Source organism: Microtus ochrogaster, chromosome 16 (assembly GCF_000317375.1).
Source record: "Microtus ochrogaster isolate Prairie Vole_2 chromosome 16, MicOch1.0, whole genome shotgun sequence".
Classification (NCBI taxonomy): Eukaryota; Metazoa; Chordata; class Mammalia; order Rodentia; family Cricetidae; genus Microtus; species Microtus ochrogaster.
The window spans coordinates 11,518,857-11,526,056 of record NC_022018.1 but is presented as its reverse complement, the minus strand read 5'-3'; positions in this window follow the sequence as shown (position 1 = coordinate 11,526,056).

The window sequence follows — 7,200 nt, the reverse complement described above, 5'->3', positions numbered from 1 at the left end:
GGACTTTGAACTTTTAAACATTATTGAGACTGTGATAGACTATGGGGACTGTTGAAGTTGGAATAAATGTGGTGTGCATTATGATATTGTTATAAGTTTATGGGGACCAGGGAGTGGAGTGTGGCAGTTTGAATGTGATTGGCCCCCATAATATCATAACGACTAGCACTCTTAGGAGATGTGGCTTTGTTGGAGTGGGTGTGGCCTTGTTGGAGGAAGTGTGTCACTGTGGGGCGGGCTTTGAGGGTTCCTATGCTCAGGACATCACCAAGTATCTTCCTTCGCCTGCAAGATGCAGTTCTGTCAGTCATTCCTCCAGTGCCACCATGCTTCCCCCCATGTTGATAATGGACTGAACCTCTGAAACTGTAAGTGAGCCACGCAGATGAAAATTTTTCCCTTTATAAGAGTTGCTACGGTCATGATGTCTCTTCATGGCAATAAAAACTCTAATTAACACCCCGATCAAGTTCATTTTGAAGCACAATTCTAAAATACTTGCCTAATTCATTGTTGCTTTGTTCAATCAAGAGACAATGGAAATGATGGGGACCCCCCCAGGCTCAGACCACCACCCTGTGGAAGGATGCTGTATTTCCCGCACTGGAGATGTGGGTTGTCAGGCTTGGGAGAAGGTTGGGGGCGCGAGAACAGAGAAAGCCCCTTGGAAGGGAGCTATGATAGTGGAACAAAGCTCTCCAACGTCCTCAGTTTCCAGGAGAACCTGACCTGCCTGGGGCACAGCAGCCTGTTTTTGGAGGAGACATCAGTCAGTCTGGTGAGCTTTCCTCCTTGAAGGAGGTAGCAGGAACTCAAATGCACCTTCCCCTACTGCCCTGTCACGCTGTGACTGCAAGGAAAACAAGCTGCTTGGCTTCTGTCCCTGTCCTCAGGAACCCTGTCCTCAGTCAACCTTCCTTAACGTGGGATCTGATTCAGGCCAGGAACACGACTCTCAAAACATATTTCTACACGTTTGGCTTCCTACCAGGCAGTTCCTTTTCCAGGGCCAATATTTTTCTACAGACGGCAAAGTGACTGCTTAGGATTCTCTCTGATTTTCTCTATTGACATAATTTTTTAAATGGAATAACAGATTCAAAATCAGGAACTCCGGGGAATGCATACTTTCCTCCACTGACAGAAGTTTAGCTGTCAGTAGATTGAAATTTGTGCAGTTGCTGCTTCTGATCTTTTGTTTGTATTTTAACAAATAAAGCTTTCCTGAAGATCAGAGTGCAGAGCTAAGTCACTAGAGGCCAGGGGGTGAGGGCACGCACCTTTCATCTCAGGACTCAGGAGACAGGAGCAGAGGGATTTCTGCTAGTTTAAGGCCACTGTGGGCTACACGAAATTGATCCAGTCTAAAAGAGAAGCAGAGCTCACACAAAGGTGATCCCAGCACTTGGGATCCCACGCCTTTAATCCCAGGACTAGGGAGGTGGAGACAGGAGTGATATGGCCGGGCAGAGAGAGGAATATTAGGCAGGAGGAGACAGGAGCTCAGTGAAGCCTGAGGTTTGGTGGAGACAAGAGGCAGCAGGCAGTCTGAGGTGCAGTCTGATGCAGTCTGAGGAGGCATTGTGAGGACAGGATCACCTTTGGGTTTGCGCATTAGTAGAGGTAACAGGTCTCTCTAGTGTCTGTCTGTACTGCTTCTCCGACCTCTCAGCTTTAACCCCCTAATATCTTACTCCAAGTTTTTATTAAGAACAATTAGATCTTGTGGTACGGCTGCTTAAGGGCCAGTCAGTCCTCAGCTAAGCTGTCCGGTCAATTTGTCAGCCTCAGAGGCGTGAAGCTGTTTCTTCCTTCAGGCCTCCTGTGGGCTCGGTAGCCTTGTCTCTCATACAGGATGTAAGAATCCCGGCTTCGGAAAGCATTTGATGGACTCTCTTGCGCAGTTGTCTATGAAGCCCGTGTATGAGCAGCAGTTCCTGGGGTGTGTGTACGAGCCTAGAGGAGGGCTTCTTGAACTCTCTCCACACATGAGCCTTCTCCACCTGGAAGACTTGTGTAAATGTACAGGTGTACTTCCATGTACAAGTGCGCAAAAATATGCTTGTTTACACAGGTACATAAAACAGACATAAAGTCAAATTTATTTACTTTGAAACAATTATTTGGTATGCACAATTTTACTGTTTATTAAAGGTGACATGAATGTGTTCATTTTTATATAAAGAGCTGAATTTGAGACCAAACCAGATTTCTCAGTGGATTTTTGCCAATCTGGGTGACTTGAGTTTGATCCCAGGACCCACAAGGTCAAAGAAAAAAAACTGACTCTTGCAAGTTGGCTTCTGCCAACCACACTCCCACTCACGTGCGTAGGGACACACATATTACACATACATGCACACAAAATGAATAAATAAAAATATAATAGTTGTAAAAAGAGTTCGATGTCAGCTGAACGAAGACTCTATTTTTCACAATGAAATCATCATGTGTTTGTGTGCGCAGTAAAAACGCTGCCATTGGGGCTGCAGAGGTGGACGGGCAGGGAAGATCACTGGCAGCTCTTGCTGAGAACTGGAATTTGACCTCCAGCACCCGTATCAAGTGGTTCACAGCTGCCTGTAATAACCTCAACTCCAGGACATCCAGCACCCACTTCTGGCCTCTGAGGGCACCCACACGCTTATGTACACATACATACACGGAGACACGTGCACACGTACATAAAAGTAAAATAGATCTTTTAAAAAATGCTGCGATTCATGGTGTACGGAGGTTTTGACGCTGAGCAGGGTGTTTCAGGCAGCCTGGCTGGTGGTGTGACAGAGAGTGCGTGCAGGTCAAAGCGTGTGAATATTGAGTTCGGAACCAAGGCTGCCGTGAACTCCAACGATGCTGCGTGGGCGAGCACTGCTCAGACACCTCAGACTCCACGTACATGTGGATCCATTTCCACTCATTGCACATTCAGGGGTCTGTCATCAAATTTTTGCAGCCCCCACATTTAGATCCTCAATGGCCATGTAACTCATGCTTCAAAAACAAGAGCAGAGAAGGGAGCCAGGGCCATGCTTGCGTGGGTTCTCCTGAAATCTCATGTGGAAGGACATGTTCCCAGGCCTTCGGAGGAGTGTGGGCCTGGGTGTGAATCTTGGCTTCGTTACTTATTAGTTGTGTATTGTGTAACCAGAGACACAATACTTAATCCTGTCCTTTCAAGTGTCCTTTTCTTTAAGGTGGCTGTTGGAAAGGTTACCAGGTTATGTTAAGAATATTTACATATATTGATATGTACATGTACACGTACTATATATATCACAGGGGCTGGCATATGCAAACCTATGAAAATGACAACCACAGCCATTTGCTAATAAAGACTTCAGAGATAATGCCTCTCCCCCGCCCCGCCCTTGCTTCCCCCCCCCCCGAACAGCGATGGTTTTTGGTTGTTTGTTTTAATAGCAAACACTGAGCTGTGTTATGGTTTTGAATGCAATGACAGCTGCTAGTCCGAAGCACGGCAGTCGGTCTTATCTCTGAAAATGGTGTCAAGCCTCATCAGAAAGCAGGCTCATCCCACTGCCTTTCTAGTGATTCTCCAGTGCTTAGCATACCCTAATTCTGTGTCAAGAGCATGTACAACAGGCAGACAGGCTCAGAAACAAAGGAGTCTAGAAAAGTCCCCCGGGATGTTCCTTTGGTGGTTTTTCCTATCCCTGGGGTCTGTCTGCCAGTGAAGAGCTACCCTTGCCAGGGTGGCATATTTTCCCGTCTTCCACCCGGCCTCTCCCATGGGTCCCCATGACACTCTGATGGCATTTTCAAGGCCATCTGCTCAGTGTTTATTGGAAAGGGAGCCATGCTCTGGTCCATCTGTACACTCATCCACTATAAGATTACTAACGGTAGTCAGCCTTGACTGAGTTCTTCCTTTACAATATGTAGTTTGTTAAGATTTCTCCAGATTATCTTATCTGTTTATTCCAACAACCCTGTGATCCACGTACTCCCTCTCACTTGTCAGGTAAGGAGACAGGGTAGGCGGGGGATATGCAGAACTAATCAAGCACGTGCCAAAAAGACATTGAGTGACAGAAAATGATAGTTCTTGTCTTCTAGAGACTCAAGAGTTAAGCAGATGTATACTATAAGCAATTGAAAAGCCACATGGTATAACATGAAGCTAAATATTAAAAGAAATCAGTGTGGACAGAACCAGCTATAGAAAAACTTGCGTGATGAAATGGGTTTGTAGACTTGTGGGCAGAACTCTGTGTGGTAGGGAAGGTAGGTGGTGGATCACCCATATGTGGGCTTGGCAAGTAGAGAGAGTGGCAGCATCCACGTTGCAGAAGAATGTTGGATTCTGAGCCAAGGTCAGGCCTGGTAGCGGAGTGGACCTTAGATACTCGAGAGCAAGGTTCAAACTATCCCAGCATAGGATGGGAAACTGTTGTACATTTTCTAGTGAATGTGATGATGTACTCAGAACTGTTCCTCAAGAGAGGGAAGGCTAGAGGGCTGGAGAGACGGCTCAACAGGTAAGAGCCCTGGATGTGCTTCCAAAGTGCTAGGATCTCCTTCCTTGAATCTCTATGATGGCTCACAACTATCTGTAGCTCCAGTTCCAAGAGACCTGATGCCATCTTCTGGCTTCTGCGAGCACCAGTACACCGGAGATACACATACACACACTCAGTGCACACACTCCCGTATAAAACAAATCGATATTCTTTTAAGAAGAGGAAGGATGTGAAGGAGAAGAAATCTAGGACAATGATGGGAAGACTCTCTGAGCACTCTAGGAGGAGGCTGGGAGTCTGAACTAAGTTAATGGCAACACAATCAGCCAAGGAGACATGAAGATGAGGAGGAGGCGTCCCGAGGGAAGAGATGATGGAAATTGGTCCTAAGTGATGAGGGAGAAAATGGAACTAAAGGATGATGCCTGATGTGCTGAGAAAAACAGCCAATGAAACTGGGACTTAAGGCAGAAAGAGGTATAGCCTTAGTTATTTTGTTTTTATTTTTGGACAGAGTATCAGGCTGGCCTCAAACTCTGCATGTAGCTAAGAATGGCCCTGAATTCCCTATTCTCCTGTTTCCATCTCGCAGGCACTGGGATTATAGGCAATTGCCTATCTTAAAATGTTTACATTTAACCGCTGGAGATATCTGGATGGAATTTCAACTGCAGCAGGAAATTTGAGATTACAGCTCGGGAAAGGGGTTAAATGTGATGCTTGGGGATGCCAGCTAACATTGGAAGACAGCTTCCTAGTGGGTAACTCATATTTCTGCTCATTTTGGGAGTGAGGTACTGATTGTCTTTCTTTCAAGACTGTTTCCAAGGATGCTTGAATAATTCACAGTACAAAGAGGTCATTCTTTCATCTAGAGAAAAGTGAGCCATGTATCTTATTCAAGATAATTAAGGGAAGGTCTCCCTCTAGAGCAAAAGGCAGGGGCATTTGTAGGCCTGCTGTACATCATTTGGCTTTAAAACGCCATCGAATAGCAGAGATTCCCCTATTTTGCGGTAGGCAGCCTACCCGATGTTCACATGAATGTATTTGGAAAATGCTTTGATTCATTGAAACTTTCTTGTACTGTGTTCTGAATGGTTTTATGTCGATTTGACAGAAACTAGAGTCATCAGAGAGGAGGGACCCTCAATTGAGAAAATGTCTTCATGAGATCAGGTTGTAAGACATTTTCTTAATTAGGGGCCAATGCGGGGAGGGTCCAGCCCATTGTGGGTGGTGCGATCCCTGCTTTTGTGGTTCTGAGTTCTATAAGAAAGCAGACTGAACAGGCCAGGGGAAGCAAGCCAGCAAATCTTATCATTCCATGGCATCGGCATCAGCTCTGGCTTCCAGATTCTTGCCCTGTTTCCTACAATGAAGAACAGTGATGTGGAAGTGTAAGCCAAATAAACCCTTTCCTCCCCAAAGTTGCTTTGGTCACACAAAATAAAAATAAATAAATCTCACCCCCTATAAAAATAATTTGTCAGTTAAGTAAAGAGGAAGAAGCTGAGGCCTGGCCAAGCAGAGCAGAACTGAGGACCGGAGTTCAAGGCCCTCAAAGCACTGATCTATCAAAGGGGAACGAAACTTAACGTGGGGAAGAAGAGGATCGAGGAGTAATTGAGCTCGGTGTATCACTGGTGTGGGTGGACGGAGGGCTGATTCAAGGGCTTTCCAGATGGGAACCAGATAAAAGCATTTTCTAGACCAACTTGAGCGTGGACTTAGGAATGGGAGAACCAGATCTCCTGGGGTACAGTCCCTGCAGACTTTTGCTCAGTGAGATCAGCTGAGATCTGTGCTCAGGAATTCTGCCCTTTCAAACTTGGCTCTTTCGTCTGACTAAAATAGCTCCTAGCTGGGTCTCTGCCATCTAACACAAACCTCTTTGACCCGTCTTCCAGACAGCTGGTGGGTGCTTTTGCTCAGAGGCACATCTGATGATGTCATTGGTTTGCCAATTCAATAGTAGCTTCCCACTGTCTGCAAGATGCCCTGTGTTTCAATTACTCCCTGTCCCCCCGCTACAACATGCCAAAGGCATGTTTTTTAGGCATAAGTGGAGCTGGAATGCCACGGCTTCTTACATTTATGTCCTGAGAAGTCTTAGGAATGTGTTTACATGACTCCTTGTATTCAAAAGTCCCCTAGTGTGATGGTTTGAAAGAAAATGGTCCCCATAAGTTCATAGGGCGCAGCGCTATTGGGAAGTGTATACTCGTTAGAGGAAGCGTGTCCCTGGTGGCAGGCTTTGAGGCCTCAGAAGCTAAAGCCAGGCCCAGTGTGATTCTCTCTTTCTGCTGCCTACCAATCTGGATATAGAACTCTCTGCTACCTCTCCAGCACCATGTCTGCCTGCATGCCACCATGCTTCCTGTCATGATGCGATGAACTAACCTCTAAGCTGTTAAGTGAGGCCACTTAAATGTTTCCCTTTATAAGAGTTGCCATGGTCATAGTGTATTCCCATAGCAATAGAAACCCTGAGATGCCCTAGGCTATCAAAGCTCCAAGTGTCACAGAAACCTGACTCCACTTTACAAGCTCTAGCTATCTCCCCCCATCACACACCATTTTCCCATCTTCCCCCCACCATCTTCTCATCTCCCCCCATCACACACCATTTTCCCATCTTCCCCCACCATCTTCTCATCTCCCCCCACCATCTTCTCATCTCCCCACTACACACCATTTTCCCATCTTCCCCCAC